Source organism: Sinohyriopsis cumingii, chromosome 9 (genome assembly GCF_028554795.1).
Source record: "Sinohyriopsis cumingii isolate HCF-2022 chromosome 9, ASM2855479v2, whole genome shotgun sequence".
In the NCBI taxonomy this organism is placed as follows: domain Eukaryota; kingdom Metazoa; phylum Mollusca; class Bivalvia; order Unionida; family Unionidae; genus Sinohyriopsis; species Sinohyriopsis cumingii.
The window spans coordinates 34,636,467-34,657,053 of NC_142969.1; the positions used below are offsets into that span (position 1 = coordinate 34,636,467).

General features: G+C 36.2%; 1 long non-coding RNA gene across 1 annotated transcript; it reads right to left on the reverse strand.

Moving 5' to 3' along the window:
- Positions 1–15,758: 15,758 nt before the first annotated feature.
- On the reverse strand, positions 15,759–20,383 carry LOC149791524 (uncharacterized). Its single transcript, XR_016423305.1, has 3 exons — positions 20,337–20,383; positions 18,843–18,943; positions 15,759–16,007 (listed from the first exon to the last, which is right to left on the reverse strand). It is a non-coding gene; the product is annotated as an uncharacterized LOC149791524 (long non-coding RNA).
- Between the last annotated feature and the right edge of the window lie 204 nt (positions 20,384–20,587).

The following is a 20,587-nucleotide window of genomic DNA, read 5'->3' on the forward strand; positions in this document are numbered from 1 at the left end:
ATGATGACCTACAATTCACTTTTTACATTATATGAACGTCCTGAAATGTGGTTACTATATGAGTTAAATGTACAGAAATATGTTTATAGCTGAACAAGATTAAGTTTAATTTTTCCCCGCATACGTTAAATATTATTGCAAACGGACAATAAAACTCCACCTGTTCTGGGTCGTAGATAGTTTTTGACATTTTCATATCGTTCAAAAGTTGATTGGTTTGCACTCCTGAAGTCAGGATTCGGCTGTCTACATTACTCTGAGATCTCTGACGTTATATTCATGAATATTCATTAATATGTTGGGACATATAATATATTATTAAATGGAACAATATGGGCTCAGATCGAATAGGAGAAGAAAATATCTTTAAAAATGATGAGTATGGGGTATATATTTGTATTTAAAATTTTACAAATTAATAGATGAGTATTGAAATTTAACAGTTAATTCAAGCTGGTCGGTGTTTAAGTTAAATTACTATTACTGATTTCTCGACCTAAATGTGAAAATATATCCTGGGATAATTAATATAAAATTAAATCAAAAATGACATACCAGTTTTTGTTAGCGTGCACAGTTCATTTTCTCCAGTTTTTCTACGGTCTGTAAAACTGCCTTTGCTTGTTTACAAGAACTGTATGTGATAATACAATGGAGCTTCTTAGATCGCTTTTTTTGTCTGTCATTCCTTTACCCAACCTGTTACTGCGCTGATGGCTTTAAATTCACAAAACTGTGCAATTATCTAGTCCATTATGTAACCATCTCTTAGAATGGTGTAACTCTAGCTTTTTCTCGTGCATTCTGTATATATTGTAATACAAACGGTGTGATATTTGGTCCGTGAAACCGTGTTTTCCTTTATGTAATTCCCCCAAACTCTGGTTGGAAATTTAGTCAAGCTTAGTTATCATTATCCTAAGATAATACTTTGTATGCATTACATTCGTAAGATTCGTAAGATTTACAGTTAACTGTACGATAGCAAGATGAAGAATATGCACAGCTCATTAATTGAAAGCTCTAAAAATGCGCATATAAAGAATTGAGCCAAGACAACTTTAGAAAGAAAAAACCTTTTAAATAAACATAAACATAAATGTAATAAAGTATCACAAATTACGTGATAAACCGCACATGCCAAAATTATGTTAAAAAATAAAATATAAAGTTAAATAATATAACATTCGTAAGATTTAGGATACAAAATAAACAGAGTAGTATCATAATGACGATTTGAAATCGGCTGGCAAATTCCGCGTTCCAGCACCCTAAACACCTTCGATATTCCCACGTGTGAGTGTGTGAATGTAACTCGCGTGCTCATAAAAGCAGAATTTCCATTAGGTGCCCCAGCTGCTGTGAGCTCCATGAAAACTAGATTATTTCTGAATATAAATCAGTTACCTGTTTTAGGGAGCTAATACCACTGTTTCGCATCGGTACACGAAAACGTCAAATGGTTTCATTTTCGACTATCTACACCATGATATTTGTTTTATTTATATAGCCACCAAAAATATCCTACTGATTATGTTAAGAATACTCTGTGCTGGCGCGAAGTTCTTAATATACACGTAATGTTGCCAGAGTAATAGACAGCAGATCACCCCGGGTGACAGCATTCGGTAAAGAATCAAAGCAATCCGTAACCTTGAGAAACTACGCTTCTTGCGTCTAATTCTGATGGCATCAAATGGTAGACTGACCTGTATCGTGGTGGTGATCTTGATTATGTCTGGGATTATTGTATCCCATGCGTAAGATTCGTTTGCGGGAATCTCAATAATATCTTCGGGCCAAGAAAGAGCCTTTCTCAACAACGACTTTGTGATGCCATCCTTGAAGAGTGGAGATATGATCGTGATGGTAGAGCTGAGCGGTTGCATATGAAACTATTAAAGTTCTTGCCTATCAACAAAGAAATCTTCAGTTGGATATCTTATTTGATTGAGTCAAATTCGTTCGTGCCCGTGGAAAGTCCCATTACTTTCCAGGTTGCGTCATAGACCGTGCAGAACACAAATGATTGCGATTGGATATTATGTCAACTGTAATAAATGCGCAACGATGCTAGTACTATCTAGAGTGTGCTTTATATCCCCGTGGTTACTGATGTGGAGAAAAACAAAATAAAATTCTGGTTACGTTAACGAGATCGGGATTATCGAAGTAAGGCTCGGTGCTGTATTTACAACGGTACGCTACATCGTGTCATTTATTTCGCTAAGATTTTGTAGCGCCTCAGACTTTATCATCGTTGCTGCATTTAATGAATTCATACATTAACGCATGAAAGTTTCTGCTCCCATGATGTTGTCTTTGAGCGACCGCTGACAAATCGACGCGGCCTCGCTTATGATTTCTGATGCGTTGTTGCCGGAAAGAACCGACCGTAAAGGTATTTAAACCGATCCGCAAGCTCGTCGGGTCACACTGTCCAACAAGGTCAGCTCCATTCTTTGACTGTTTATTTTGTCACTGTACGCATGCGAATTGTCACAACTTCTTATCGGGACCAGGCAATATCACTTACATAAGATAGATTAATTTTTAGCTCGTTAGCTGGCGTCGTCCTAGCATTTATTGATGATTACACTAGCTATCAATACAGTTATATAACATACGTACGGTCGTTCAAGACCTTTTCCAATAGAACGGAACTAGATAAGGCTCGATGTGATGCTAAGTCTGCGTTCGTATGTACTATTATTAAAATGACCATTTACAATAGGAGGCAATGAATGTCTCATTTTTCAGTTGCTAAACACAATTTATTTATGTCCTTGTTTTCTAAGTGATGGTCACGGGGTTTTGTTTTACGTGTATTTGCTTTTGTTAAATACTTACCTAAGGAAGAGATGATGTCATTTTCATTTGGAGTTGGGGTTGGGGATGAGAATTTCTTTCATATTCGATGATGTATTTTGTCTTTATTATAAGATTTTTCAACTCAAATTAATAATAATGTAAATTTTTCTATAAATAATAGGAAAATAATTTTTGTTAAGCGGCCGTATTTGTTTTCCAACAAGTAATATCACAGGTTCCTCCACACCACCATATACGTTTAATCAACAGGGCCTCCCGATATGAAATGGGCGGTCCCTTAATCATACCGAGTTAGTCTTTTCTTTGCCATGTAGTCAGGATTTTCGTTTATTATTTTAAATGTATGTAATAGTTTATAATTAGTCCTATACTGTGATTGTCATAAACAAATTTGAAAAAAGAACTGAAATCCGGTGTCACGTACCATTCTTTAATGTACCTAAAGGAAAAAAATACTTTATTGAGTATTTTTTCGAAATTTGCTTTTTCGATATGAAGTTCTCTTCGATTTGAAATATATGCGTATGGCTCACAAGGGATTAGCCCAAACAGCCCGTAAAAGGTATCCAAGTCATCTTACCTGTAAACAGGGATAGTCTGAGTTGTAAACTTGCTAATACTAGGAGCTTTAGTTAATTAGCAATAAGTTCCAACAAAGCTGACAAGTAAGGTATCTCGAGGGTCGCGAATTCGGTAATCAACATTTTCGGACATATTTACTACTTGCAATGAAGAATACAGCCTGTCCTCCATAAAGCTGGATCATACTCATTTGTACTGACGATTACATTTACAAAACATGTTATAGACTTATACCTGCAGACATAACATATAACTCATCAAACCTCACAATTTATTGCATCCATGAACAAATTATGAAATTCTTGGTTCGATAGAAGGAACCTTGAAATGATACTTTGAGCCCGTTCATACACTATAGACAAAGATACACAAAAATATGGCGTACCTTGATGGACAGAACGTGAAGGATGGAAAACAATGTGCTACATGGAAAGCGTAAGTTAAAGAACAAAGGAAGAGAATAAAGAAAGGATACATAAATGAACCTGATTAGTCTAAAACGTGTGTAAATCATTGATTTAATGGTGCTATGCATAAAGCTTAAAGCATAAAACGTAGATGATTTAGATTCAAACGAGTGAGATAATGACAGAGAAAGGAAGAAATTTAGTGACAAAACAAGAGACTATAACATTATCGCATCCTTCCACACTAGGTCCGTCTTTTGAAATAGGGGCGTGTTGAACTCTGTAACACTCTCGAGAACAATTGTGTATGCGCATAGGTTGTGACGATAGCATTTTTCTAGAAATCTGTTTTTGCGTCTGGTATGTAATTAGCCCTACCTGGTGTAATTTTATTTGCTTTGAAGAAGGTCATGAACGATCGATCGTAAGTTATAGCATTATGAATGGCTAATGTAGTCATCGGTATAAACTATGACGAATCCAATTATCTAACCCAAAATCTAGTCAATCTTAAGTGCGTGATATTGTAATTAACATGAGGACCTGTCACACATGTCAGTGATATTGTAATTAACATGAAGACATGTCACACGTCAGTGAATTACACAAATATTAATGTATTTAAACAACCAATACCAGCCCATACACAATGCATATGCAGTATGTTCAGAACATATTATTATTATTATTATTATTATTATATGCAAATTCCGCTTCTTTTACGCTCATATTAAGAAATATACACGTCAGGAATGGAGATAGAGGATTTGCGTCATTTACAAAATGTATGGTTATAAAATAGGTGATGCAAATTCGAGAATTATATTTCTCTATTTTTAAAGATATTTCTATATGGTTGCAAACATTTGATTATATATGGTATCACGGTACCAATTGTTTTTCCATATACCTCAATGCTAATGTTTTGTGAAATAAATATACTTTCTGTCCTACTTGGGCATGCATGTCACACACTGTCATATAGAACAATGCTAGATTGTCAATTTGACAATGACATAACCAGGTACTCCATTACATTTAAGAGAGATAACTCTACTGGAACTAGACAGGGGTAAGAGTTATCTAGCCACAACAAGCACATTTTCAGCCATGTGTACCATATTTAAAAAAAATCATAAAAAATACAAAATATGATCTAGATAGAAATTAACACAAACTCACATGTTGCCAAGAGGCTCAACATTTTTTTAAAGCCAAACAGAAAGTACAACTCTTACATAATGCACCAATCACAGCTAGTGTTGTTCTTTAATTCTGAATACAATGTTCCATACACCTTAAGCTCCGCCCACCTGGACTTGCGCAATTGGTACCGTTATACCATATATATATATATATATATATATATATATATATATATATATATATATATATATATATATATATATATATATATATATATATATATATATGTAATAGTACGATATCTATAAAATACATTGTTAGTTTTGACCATAAATATCAAACGTTTCAATTCTTGAACATTGTCTTAGGACGTGTGAAATATTTTCATGTGAATTTTGTAATGAAAACAACTGGAATTTTTAATGTATGTAACCTTTCTCAGAAAACTGACTGAATCACAATTATTTGCTTTTTCATTCAAGGTAAATTGTAACAGAATAAGCCAAGAAATAACTTAGTTTCGCCTTAGAACGATTTGATCATTTTCATCGTACATGCGTACAACGTTACCTAGGGTGGATAATTGTTTTTCTAGTTAAGCGACTGAACTAGCATGTATCTCGTCGTTAGTCGTTTGCGACGAGAGACACAAAAAGTATAAAAGTACGTGTATTTTACCCTTACTAACAATCATTCTCCTGTATATTTAAGGTAAGTTCTCTAATTGACACGTTGGTCTTTTTAATCTTGTCAAGGAGTGTACATTCTCCGTTTTTTGTTCTACAGCCACAGGGGTAAGTGTTAAATCTTTTATTTTATTTGATATGTTTGTGAAGCATATTCAGTTTCTAATGTCGTAGCGTGAAACGTTGCTTTTACCACAACGCGGATTTGAAACGTTGTGAACTTTTTGAACTGTTACAAGTTGCTATTAAGATTTTAACTTAATACCATGTGTCAATGGATTTTAATTCCGTACCTGTTATTATAGCCAATTTAGTTTTATTGTAGCTGTCTGTGTGTATGTGCGTGCGAGTATATCAGGCTGTCGGTCTGGACGTCTTTATTTCTGTATGGGGATAGAAGCAGGTGTGACCATCAAGGCCATACAAGGATGGAACGGCTGATTTGTAAACTTGTGTGCATGGTGGATCCATGAAGGCTGTGTGTGGCCAATACAAGTGTGGGCCACACCAAGAATTCATGAGAACTGTATGGTTTGACAATGGACACGTGAACCAGTCAAAATGTTCCATTTGCAAGTTTTTACAAGTGTTTATACGAGTCATACGCGGCTGTGAATCATACGGGCTGTACAAATGATTGAGTCTCGAGTCATATGTTTAATACAATTATGTTGATTACAATTGAACATATTTGCTTCAATTGATGATGCTGTTTCAATTTACTTTCATTACATGAGACTGTATGAATCTTACCTTTATGTTTAAATATATGAATAACATTTTTATCTTCCCATTTGTGAATGTTTGTGTAAGGTAAATGAATAGGTCGTATGTTTAGAGCATGAAAGAATCACACTGAATTTGAAGAGTATATACATATTTGTATTAATTCGTTTCATAAACTACTTTTATCACATTGCGTTATGTTGTCATTTAATCCAAGCATCCATTCAGGTCAATCCTGTTAAATAAATGCTAAAAGGTTGAACACAATAAAACTATTTTCAGCTTAAATGGTGCTTTCTGTTGAAAACAAGTATAATTCTTACCTGGTTAGCAGGTCTGCTAGTAAAATCAGAGCAAAAAGTTTAATAATTTTTACAGACTAAAATAGGATGGAATAACAGTTGATTGGCTCAGTTAGTATAGTGATACTTTGAAATGATTACAAAAGCTGTCTCTATTTGATAAATGTGCTATGTCGGTATATGTCGTAGTACTGTCACATCTGCAGTGTTTTGTTGCATTTCCATGGTCTTCGTTGGATGCAGGGTAAAATTTATCTTATACACAGCGGTTTGAGCGGAATATCTGTGTATGCCACAGGTGACAAATGCAAGGTCCAAACTCAAGGAGTCTGTTGCCATATATCAAAAGGATGCCACTTTGATAAATCTGCTAGAAAGAATATCTACAAATAAATCAGTAACTGGTGTCTGATGTTTTATAATGTTTAAAATTAAAACAAAATACAAAAAATACCGCAATTTATAGCAACAATGGTGTCATTAATACATATTCCTCAAAGATGTGTCACTAGTGAGCTCCCACCAAGTTGCAATATTAGACATTTTGAGAACAACACTCCGTTTCAGGAACACAAGCTGTTGAGTTTCTTTGCTTTAACATTGGTATAAACACAATGGAATTAATAAGAGCACCATAAACTCACTTGTATAATAGTTTTAATTGTCAGAAGATATTTAAAATATTTGAATTGCATAATTTCATGCCCTCGGGTTGAAACGGTAGTATATGATGCACAACTGTCTAGAAGATGATTCTCGATGTAAGCCTTATCGTACCTCTGTGTCAAATTGAATGGAAAAGTCACTACTTTATATAAAATGCCATAGAAATATTGGAGTTCACAGTGCTTGCACACACAGATTAAGCATTACTCCAGTCATTGTGCCAAATGACCGAAACAATTTGCCATTGGAAATCCCAACCACCTGTACGTGTCCGCATAGGACTACAATCCCAATCGCATTGTAGTCACGTGAGAGGAGAAATTGATTTAGACAATACGAATAACATGGGTTTTTCCCTGTACATTATTTATGGTATTCACTATGATACTTAATTCGTTCATACACTTCGACCACGTTTCTGCTTGTTATCGAACACCAGTGCATTACTTATAAGAAGAGATGTGCCAGTACTAGCTTGATTATGGTAGGCACTAACTTGGACAAAAAAATATACAAACTAGGAATAGATCATGTAGCACTGTCTTAAAAAAGTTGCACTGGAAAGAAATCACAGGAATTTTAGTGAAAGTGTCCTTTTCGGAAAACCGGCACTGTCACGACAGGCTTATTTCAATGATCATCATTTTTTGTCTGGGATTAGATGCGTCAATTCTCTTGAATACACGAACTATTCCATAGCGGTTTGTACATCTTCAAACATGTTATATGATTTTCATAGGGACTACAATAGAATGTGATAACACCTTACATGGTTCAATTAGTGTATTGATGCAAAATCTAGTAAGCAATTTTTGGAAGTATTCAATGTAAAAATCTAAATTCTAACAACCAGAGATTTGTAATTTTCGTAATTTCTGACATAACAGTTGTTTCAATGGAATATAGTCATGAAGTTGACAATGATAAAGGTATTTCGTACAGGAAATATGAGTTCCCATTATTAAACAGAATATTGTACATGAATCTAGTTGAACCTTTGCAACTATCACTCTACGACATAAAAAAAGATGCAATGGGATAAAAGCATAGCATGAATGTATCTTCTATCAGCTTTGATATTCTTGCCAATACATCAAATATATGCGTCAATCAAGTTTAATAATCAACCCTATTTATGTAAACGATGTATAAAAACTAGGTCCAATATCAGACGATATAAGTTTCAGACCCATAGATGATTTTCACACCTTCACATGTTGATGGCACAAGTCCTGTTCATGCACAATGTCTAAGCACGAGTTTGCTTTAAGTATCTGAAATAATAGCTTATATACAATCAAACAATCTCTTGCTTAATGAGATTAGATTATTTTCTAATGATGGTAATATATAATTCTACACCAAATTATCCAAAATCCACCTGTCATTAATGATAATTAATAATTTGTTCCAATGTGTGTCGTCAAATCTCTTCCAATCTATGTTACGTTAAGGGATTCTGAAAAAACGTTAACATCAATCAATTCTATTCATATATTCAAAGAAAAAACAACATAAACATTTTTTCTCCATGGATTTACTCGTAAGAAATGTATTGAACATATTGCTTAATTTGCTGATGAAACTATAAGAGGTATTTGAAAAAAGTAAAACATTAAATTGAAAAGACTAGTGTTTCCGATATTATTAATTTAAGTTGCTTAATAAGAACTTTTCTTTTACAATTGACGTCACAATTCTTTTACAATTGACGTCACAATTCTTTTACAATTGACGTCACAATTCTTTTACAACTGATGTCACAATTATTGTTCTTGCATTTGTTTCTTACAACTCTTACTAGAAATCCGATACATATATTGCAGAAAAAATATAAAAATTGTAAAGGATCCCTGTCACTAGTTAAATAAAATCTCTACATATCTGTACAATTTATAGATTTACCTAACCCAACAACCTGTGTTGTTTCTAAATTCATGTCCAAGCCGTTATCCAAGGCAAAGAATTGTAATACACAATTAATATTATTTATAGACTGTTCTAAGGCATCTAAAACTTTAGACACTAAAGTTTTAGATGCCTTAGAGCATAAGCATATTCGTGAGATATGAACTTGTGTGCCGTAATATTGCTAATGATATCAGGAAAAATCGGATCCTCTAGTCCACAACCAAAATACGTGATAAAACTTGATTAACTATCACAGAGCATTTTATGTCGTTATGGAGTAGAGTCACTCATTTTTCAAATATTTGACAAAATGATAAGAAGTCCTGATCCTTCGAAAGACAATTTCGGTTTTACAGAATAGAAAACCTCAAAATCAACGACCTTTCCGCTGGCTTAAATGGTTAGAGCGTCCAAATAGGCAGATCGCGGGCTCGAATCCTGGCCGAGTCATGCCAAAGACTTATAAAAATGGTTCTAGTAGCTGCCTCGCTTCGCGCTCAGTATTAAGAGGTTAGCATTAGGACTAGTCGGTCGGGTGTCAGGATACTGTGACTGATGGAGACATGATGCTACATGTCTGCGGCACGACGCCCCAGTGCTAGACATCACTATTAACTGCCACACTGAGGACATCGTAGCGTTATGACAAAACTTCTCAACGATACGTTATAAAATCTTAATCACACACACACACACACACACACACACACACACACACAGAGGAACACTTAGTATTATGTTGTTTTCCGCGTAATGCGTTAATCAGAATGAGTTTCGCTTGGGTATAAATCTTCTAGAGATGAAGCGTGTGCTCTGTTCATTAATGAGGTAATGTGTATTGTTTTTATTATGCAGAAGTACATTCAAAGGATATATTTAAAAGGAAAAGGAATCATTGTATTTTAGAAGTTAATTTCCTTGCCATGGGGAATCGAAATGATATTTATGCATCTTCCTGTGGCTTTCATTGTACCAGTCAGATAGATACAATTAATATAATTGGCTGAAAGTATCATTGTCAGCCTCTGTTACATACATCCATGCATACATACATACACACACACACGCATACATACATACATGCATACATACATGCATTCATACATGCATGCATGAATACATACATACATACATACATACATACATACATACATACATACAGGATATGTGGAAAAAGGACCCATTGTGTTTTTTATGAAGTTATTTTCCTTGCCATGGGGAATATAAATCATATTTATGTATCTTTGTGTGTCTTTGATTGTACCAGTTTGATAGCTACAATTAATACAACTGGCTTAAAGTAGTATTGTCAGCCTCCGTTACCATACATACATACATACATACATACATGCATGCATGCATGCATGCATGCATGCATACATACATACATACATACATGCATGCATGCATGCATGCATGCATGCATACATGCATGCATGCATGCATGCATACATACATACATACATACATACATACATACATACATACATGTTTCATTCATTACCTATAATTATTACTTTTGTAGTTATTATCGGTGCTATTATTTTGTGGTTTTCGTAAAAAGGCACAAGGAATAATCCATTACATAATCTACAACTCCATCACTTTATGTTAAAAAAGACAGCCTTTTCTTCCGCTTCTTTAGGTTCAAACCATCTAGACTGCACTTTTATCATCGTAATTCAAGCTAATAATCCACGATGCAGACAAGTTTGAAAATATCCTACAACCAGGTCCATAACCAGGCGAACGTCAGTAAATTCAACCTTTTCTTTAGTAATTATTGTTTGTCTCTGTTTCGAAATTTTATTGTTGATAAGGATTCATTGAGAGTCAAATGATCTTAGTCTAGATAAAACCGTAGTTTTGCTCTGTTCATTGGCAATTGTTTCAAACATTATTTTGCTCTCAGTAAGTCCATGATAAATAAGATCCCTAACCGTACATGAGAAACAGATGGATATCATTTGATTCCCCAAAAGGAGACGAATAACTAATATATTTTGTTAGTCTGAAACTTTACTTCAAATGTTATTCATATATCCGTTAATTTGAAGGGTATACCTTCCTAAAGTTACTTTTTGCAATGATTTATATTTTACGTCCATTAGAATATAACTTTTAGTCTTCACTGCATGGCCATTACTGTTCGGTCAATAAACCTTAACACACACACACACACACATATATATATGAAAAGTTTTGATGTCAACCAAATTCATCAGCTTTACGAAGATCTATTACCTGGCAGTTTCATGGAATGCCGGTTATTTATCAACCCAGCAGTTTAGGTGGAGCTGTAGTGTAGGAATGATTGACTGAAGGACGTGGGGACACCTAGACAGTTGATACGAAGATAAATGCTAATACCAGAAGAAAAGCTTGCAAATAGAAAGATGAACTGCATGCTATGATATTAAAACCATTAATAAAACAAATTCGTAGGTTGATGGACAAAATCGAATGCGTATGATCCAGATCTTTGCCAGATTCAGTGTCCCAAGAAGTGGGAACGCAAAGGACTTACAGGGGAAGGCTATGTACAGACAAATAATGCTTGATTTACCTCTTGAAAATAAAAAATCATCCAATAATTTGTAAACACTTAGATAAAAGCGTATGCTTCATGCTTATCCGGTTTGATCCAATGTTGTGTTCCATCTGATTGCAAACCGTATGTCAGTTGTCCCGAGTGGCCGAGTAGTCTCAAGCGGTCACCGTTACGGATCATTGCTATCTCACCCCTGTCTTGCGTGGATTCGAGTCTCGGGTTCGGCCACTGTGGGTATGTGAGAAAGCTTGCCAGCAGCTTCTCGTCGGTTGGTGATTCTCTTCGGGGTTTTCCGGGGTTATTACTCCACCATTGATACTGGCCGCCATGTAGAGCATATCTTGTGCTGAAAATGGCTTTAAACCCTATAATAACAACAACATAATACTATATTTCCTAAAAGATAAATGTATGTTAATAAACAGGATGACGTAGTCCTCTACGGAACGCGACAGGTACACCGTGACTTCAGCAGTGCAAAGCAATCAATTATACAACGACATATGAATGTCAGGAACTGCTTGTGTTTCATAATGGACGGAGTGCTATTGTCGGTATAGAATAATATTTACTGTGTACAAGAAAAAGACAACTGAACCTTGTTGAACTATAACCTATGTAGCAATCACATATATGAACGTATCGTGTTAAACTAGTTCAATGCGGTAGGTAACCATTACTTATGATCAAATAACAGTTTTGTTTTACATGTGTCAACAAATCATATTTTATTGTCGTTTATATATTAATTTTATCTTTTTTTACATCCTGTACTTCCTTTTCTCGCGGACACGTAAATTCCGGAAAGAGTTTAATTTTCCGAAATTCCCTTCACCTGTCAGTACCTTGTTTTGTGTCTTTTTTCATCATTCTTTTCTTTTTAGTTGTTTTTTTATATCCCGCCAAGCAAATTTTAATTTTTTTTCCTGTTAAGCAGATTTCTTATGGGTTTCTGTGTTGACAGAATGTTAAGAAAACCCTGGCGCCACAACATATCAGCACACTAAATTGTTTTTGCAAAAGTTAGGGGATCAAAGGCCCTCTCTTTAACAACGGAAAACAAATGGAGAGAATGCTGTCCATTCACTCAATTCCTTCATCATTCGGTCAATATCTAACTTGCACTTCCGGTTCATTTTCTTTGAATTGTTGCAAGATACCAACAATTTGCAGCCTCCAGATTGATTTGTTCCAGCTTTTCACCATTCCTTTCCTTTTGTCGTATCATTTCAAGCTAAAGTATGTGGAACCAAGAATTTTAGAATATGTTCAGATAGACGATCACATAGAGACACTTGAATCCAACGCGTGAAATATATCTTGTGAAATGTGTTTATATATAGAAAGTATACTAAACTGAGAGTTGGTATTGCCAAACACTTGAATCCAACGCGTGAAGTCTATGTTGTGTAATGTGTTTATATATACAAAGTATACTAAACTGAGAGCTGGTATAACCAAACACTTGAGACACAGAGAAAGAGCATTCTGTGTTATTTTGGTTCCCGTAATCATTCGAGCAGAACTTAAATCTTATTGTTATGTATATTTGATTTCATTATAACTGATTTAATTTATATCTATTTTAATTTAATTGTTTGTTTGTCAGTTTTTATTTTCTTAAATTATTTTTCATTAAATGCTATTGTAATGTAAATTTATTCACTGGCGATGATACTTTTTTTTCCAGAAAATAGTATGACCTTGACTTTTCGTTTTAGGAAACACCAATTGTTGACCTATATCCTGACCTTGATTCACAATTAGTAGCAGCCATGTGAATAAATTCTATTTTTATTTTAAAATGATTGGTTGTTTTCGAGGTCATGATGGGACTACATGATTTAAGAGTAAACAATTTTTTAATTTTATTTCTTTGATAAAAATGATTGGTTTTCATCAGGGTCATGTTAGGCGTACGTGCTATAAACACGATCACGTGATCCCCCTTTTCGAAATCGCAGCTTGAGGATTTTCGAAACTATGTTTTAGAATACGACATAACCTTTGTTCTGGAGAAATAATCACAGTTCGGATCTTACACTGGAAAGTGTTGTGTCGTTTGGAATTATTTCAAATTACTTGGATTCAAAAGGATTTTAAAAAATCGTGTGCTCATACGAAATTCTTGAACAAAGACAGCTCTTATAAAAATGTATTCGGATTTCCATTACCGGAGTGATATTTCTTGTTTCTACAAAGAACTGTAGACTTCAACACACTACAGGTTACAGCATACATCATCGTCATCTTGGATTCTACGTCGGGACTCGAACTTGAAGTTATTAGAATATTTTATTATTAGGACTTCTTAAATTTTATTCGTGGATTATTCTTGGATTATTTTCGGATTTGATTCTTAAAACCCTAATTTCACATATTTTCAATTTAACAGTGTTTATCCAGGGAAATAAATTATTATACTGTTCAAAGCTTGTTGTTTTCACTCTTTCTTGTGTTACTGTTTATTCGAGCCTAAATACGTAACATAAGATTATAAATGCGAGGATCAATATATTATCTGTTGGTTGGTGTAAATACGCAAAATGTTCCAGACAAAGCGTTTGAATATTTGGACTTCATGCATTCTTATGTTGTTGATTACACTGAAATATTTGAAAATAAATGCATACTAGTGAATATGTGGGTATGCCATAATTTTAAAATAATTTCAAGTTGCATTTTATTAATTTCAAAAGACCTTGGACACAAAGAGGTTTACAAAATGTAAGGAAATCAAAAACATAACATTTTTTTACAAAATGGCAACTTCGATGAGTCACTATAAAAGGTCCCTATGATTTTCCTTGCATATTACCAACTTCTGCTGACTCGATGTTGAACTAGCAAAATTGTGCCCTCCTGCGTGTAGATAAAGGTGTCTAATGGATGAAGAGACCACGGCATCTCAGTCGTTAGGGTGCAAGATTCACGTCCGAATGGGTGCGAGTTCACATTTTACCAATGGAAGACCCTGGTTCCTTGTACAAGACATTTTGATCCAATTGCTGCGATCACTACCAAATAATTTACTTGTGTTATTCTGCCGTAAAACGCCAAGCCATGCTAATCCTTCTAACACACAACACATGACAGGCAATTAACCATGGATCAAAACCCAATTCCGTTACATGTGATTTTTATTTATTTTCCTACCATGACCGTATATATATAGTTAGGTCAAAAATGATATCGCCGAATTTATTGTCCATTTGATCATTCTCCTCTTATCAGATAACCAGGGAAGGGAGTTATGGATGGGATCTCTCGTACAGAGTATTACTTCTTGCACTGAGATCTAGTAAAGAAACGAGGGACGGAAGGACATTTCATCCTTACCTGGTTTTCCCAATGTATCATGTTCATGTTTTTTTTTTCTCTCCTGTCAGTTATGTCAAAGCCGCATATTTTAGACTGCACGTCTTAATTCTTAGAACACACACACACACACACACACACACGTTTCTCTATCACCATCTAATCGAAAAATCAATATATTTTATCATCTTCCCTTAAACTGACTCATTAATAATATTGGGTCACTAAGTTTCAGTATGTAACACAAGCATATTTCCGTTGAGGCCGCTCTCATTAGCCCTTCTCGATCCTTCAAGTTTTGTATTCTACCTTGTACTTTATACCTGAATAATAATTTCACGTCAAACCATTCAGGATGAAGTTTTATACTTGTCGGTACAGCTGCCATATTGACGGCTTCTTTAACTGTTCCCTGGCAACATTCTGCGTAAATTTCGTCCAAGATTTCGAAAGCGTCTCCCTTCCAGTAAACTTTCCATCGAGTTCCATGGCCGATTTGTCAGCCATTGGCTTACAAATGTATAACACCAATTTGTGAGCGCAAATAAATATCTGCACTTGCCCGCTCAACAGTCATAAATATTTGTAGGCTACTTGGTCGACTACCGCAATGCTCCCGAGAGTAAATATCATTTCTAATTTTTGCTTTTTGGGCCAGGTGTGAGAAAGTAAGCAATCTTGGGTTCGTCACCAAGCATGTATCTAGTTACCAGTTCATAAGCGTGCACAGATTATTCAGCGTCTTGGGAAGCCCGTTCAGCTTGTTGATCTTACCTTTTAACGCTTGTTGCACTCTCGTTGGTGCTCAGCCTGAGTAACTTGGAGTCTTCCATAGCCTCTTCATGGAGATTTCTTTCAGTCCTGGCATCATTTGTTTGCACTGAAAATAATATAATGTTTGAGCTAGTAAATTAGAGGACGTTAACGATTGCCCCATCGACCATGAGAGCAGAAGATGCTATGCTGAGCCGTATATTTGGGTCGATTATGATAAAATCGAGGTGAACTTTTAATTCTCAGTTTAGGAGTTCGCAGACAAACCTTTTCTTGCCACAGACGATGATCATGGTGGGATGTGTATTTAAGATATAACCCACCCACCCGAAAAAAAACTGCGCTCTACCAGATGATTAACAGAAGCTGGTTTTATTGTATGTTGTGCTGCGCTTCCATGAATGTATATGCATACTTTCGACACGTCTACTGCCTTGGATGTTGGCATCGTTGTGCTAACGTCATAGCTTCTCTCTAATTTTCCACGGAGCATGCGATCTTCCGTTTACATCACATTGATGACAAAGGCCAACTGATATGAGGTATAATTTATCAATATTAATCGCGATTAATAGTTATCGATGCCATTTTAATGTATGTTCTTGAACATTGATATGGTCTTGTGAGGGTATTCGCCTGGATCTTCTTTGTAGCCACCTTGCAGTTGTCGAACTATCGATGGAGACCTGGAAATCTTCCTCAGATGTGGCCTTTTATGTGAATCGGTGGCTGGCCTACATTCAGATCAGGGACATTAGGCAATAGGCCAGAGACATACAGACTAGGCCGACCGCGATGGGTACTGTCAACAGAGCAAGGCCTGCAACGGTGCTCATCTCTTATTTTAAGTTCGAACATTTTTGTTGAGGCTCCGCCACTGCTGCACCTTGGGGCAAAGAGCGGTCTGTATATCGAATTTCTCTTAAGTTGAAAGTCTTGTGGATCGTCAAGCTTTGGGTACAGATCCATAAAGCCATGATGAGTAGGTTGAGGTACAACCGCCGGAGTCCTTAGCCATGGATATGGTGTACTGTACATGCTTCCAACTGCAGAGGCCAAAACATGGTAAGGGTGAACAAGACACCGGCCGGCGCCACGTCGATGTTGATGCCATGGCACCGGATGGAGTTTCTGGTGACCTAAAGTCACGTACAGATGATTGTTAAGCTGTTGTATTTGATTACACAGCGGTGCGTTTGATTCGACTGGCTGCTGATGCACACCAAGGCACATGTGGACTTTCATCACGTAGAAATAAGCGCATGGGTTGTCGCTTTTGCCGAGGAGGAATCCTCGATCGATCTGCATTGTGATTTAGTGGTACAACGCAGATACATATGGCCGCGTGGTCTCACTCCCCTTGGGTGCATCGATATTATAGATGTAATCAGCACGGAAGTAATCTGTAAATACGTCAGAGGCGCCAAAGCGGCTGATCTCGGCCTCCAGCTCGGCCTTTATTGTGGGGTAGGGCTTTGTCTATCAGCCTACGTGCCCCAAAAATCTCGAGCAGCATCATAAAGTGCAAATCGATGACGGCGAAAGTTCCGTAGTTGATGCCGGAGGTGACCGAATGGAAGCGGGTCTTTAAGTACATGTACACGACTGACATATTGACCGCATGGAGGTGCTCTAGGCCGACGTTGCGTATTGGGTAGAAACCAGTTAAATACTTCTGGCTGATTTAGAAATGACTGTCCGTATTCAAGTGGAGGCTCATAAAGCCCAGGATCATAGGATCTGCTGCCATGCGTGCACCACGTTGTTGCTAGCCTAGTTGAGAAAGAAGTCATTGGTCTTTAAGGAGTAGGCGTGAAGCCAAGATCGTTGAAATGTGTTACGTACTTGGCAATTCTTCCTATTCCAGAGTTGGAGTGCTACGAATAGGTGCTGAGATGTCCTGCTGTCCGCAGATCTTCCCGGAGAATTGTGCACAGAGAGCACTCTGTTGGGTGTCCTTGATCATGGTCTGGAAGGTCAGGGTACTTTGTCAGCCACACATGCAGTTGTCAACCCAAGCTCTGACATCGTGTCCGGCATCTAATGAACGAGTTTTGAGAGCAAGGCAATCGATGATTGTATGTTGCAAACAGTCACGTTTTGAAATAAAATCTTTACTCTACACTCTAAAATTTGCGCTTGGTCTGATTCATTGGGGGCGTCAAAAAACCGTTTTTCTTCAGCTGTGCCACCTCAAGTTCCCATGACGTTTCCAAAGCATGATCCGCACGACGATGGGGACAAACACGACCTATCCACTAATTATGTTGACTCTTTTCAGGAACCGCCATATTCCTAGATATTCACCAATCTTGGACAGGTGTTTGACAGTTTTTTTTTTGGTTACATGTTCTTTTCATATTCACGCCGTATACCTTTCTAGCTTGTGGCTGGGTCTTCCGCGAAAATATCTGCCCAGCACTCATTGATATAGCGCCGACCAATTTCGATAAACTTTTATATGGTCCTATTACAATTTTAAACCTTTACCTGAACAGAGAGACCCCAGCACTCGGACAGCTAAAAATACAATAACGAGCAGTGTCAGAAACGAAACATGGCTAAGTACGAATGTAATGATATGCACCATACATACACTCACCTGAAATGACTCCCTTACGTTTTATATTATTACGAACTCTAAACTCTAACACGACTTATCATTTAATGCTGATATCAACGTGACTGTTCAAGTATAAAAGTGGATATCTTGAACGGACTATAGTATATCTGATACGATGGCGTTAATGTCATACAATGACATTTAAATTAAATTGAGAAATATCCAACATAAATATTAGTTTTATCACATAGAGCGAATACCAAGAAATACATTTTCATTTTCTGATACATATACAGTCTAAAATTGCTTCCATAAAGAGGATGGCTTACTGAAAAAACATATCAATATTGTGACAATGTAATTGTGGACTATACGTACCATGCTTGTTGTCTAATCTACGGCCAGAAAACTTGATGTAATCGGGTTTCTCATAACCGGCACCATGTAAGTGGTGAAGTGGGTGAACCAAACTCAGTGTTCTGAAACACTGAAGGATGAAACTATACACCCTCAGGTAAAGCTGTACGCGGTGACGAAACTCGTGTATAATTTTATATTATATATTATAGAAAGGTATTTTAGTACAGACGGTTTGTGTCAGTGATACTGCTATCTCAGAAGTCTAAAATCAACATTCCTCTTTAATGCAAGTCGAGTTTGACCTTGAGTCCTTGTATATGAATTTATCGAAGATGTTTGTTACTCATTACGACATAATGAATTTAGGTTCCACTCTTAAAGCATGTACCTTCGAGAGAGGGACCCGTATAAAGTGTAAGTGTTCGCATTGGCTACATGCATAATTGAGAGACTGTAAGCACACCTTAAAACTACCTTTATGTGCTACCAATGAATTATGCTTACAAGTGCTAATTATTGAAACTATGTACTGTCTAAAACAGAAAGCTATCAAAATAGCTGCTCCCATGTGCTAGAAAGCTGAACATGATCTAGGTCAGAGTACATTAGGATAGGGAAAATTAATTTTGCCAGTGTCGACAATACCAGCTTCTAAAGGTGGAATCAATGAATTATAAGATATATAAAAATATTCAAATGTTATTTGCTCGTCAATTCAACTTTGTAGTGCATGAAGCGGCATGACTTAGTGGAGCAGTCGTTTTGAGAGGTGCATATATGAAAAAAGGCCGAGCTGTATACTCTCTAAATACACCCACCAAACAAGCATCGACTTAATGGGAATTAAAATGCATTTCTCACATTATCTAAGATATACGAGGTCTTTTTAAAATACTTTCGGTAACCAAAGTAGGAAACCTGAGCGACTCAGGATTTCTTCACACATCAAGCTATATGCAAAGTGTGAAACTTTAGAGCGGATCCGTACGTCAGGTATCAGTCAAGTGTAGCCCATCCCACTATTTAACAACTGTCAGTGTTTCCGTTGAGCACTGAAATACAATAATAATAATAATAATAATAATAATAATAATAATAATAATGAGGACTTTGTTTAGCGCTTAATCTTTAGAAGCTCTAAGCGCCTTACAACATTAGACAACACCAATAACATAAAAAACATAATGATATGATTACAAAAAAAAATATGTCGCACATGATAAGGACTTGTTTGATGTGTATAACGAAAGAAAATTTAGCAAAACTATATAAAATAGTGTTATTTTATTTACAAGCAATAACATACATATAGTGATTACACCCGGAGGAATTAGTGACATTTTTTGGCTTCTGTGAGAGTCTGTGCTAGTGTTGAACGTGTGGTCTCAAAAGCTCACTTTTACCAGTCACTGCCATTTCACTTTTCTCTGTGTGGGATCGAGTCTCTTCCTCGGCTAATGTGAGTATATGAGAAAAGTAGTCAGTAGCTTCAGGTAGGTCGTTTGTTTCTACAGGGATTTTTCCTTGGTTCGTTTTCCACCAGTTATACCGGCCGCCATCTATAAGCCTATATTGCGCTGAGAAATGGCGTTAAACCCCAATCAATAACAACACCAACAAAGTCACGTGCTGGTGAATACCTTGATGCGCCATAACGTGGTTGTTTCCTGAGTGCTTGAATAACACTAGTTACTCTCATAAACGAGCGTTTAAGTCCATTGCCCGAAGGCAAATATCCATCTTGTACGCTAATTATTTAATAG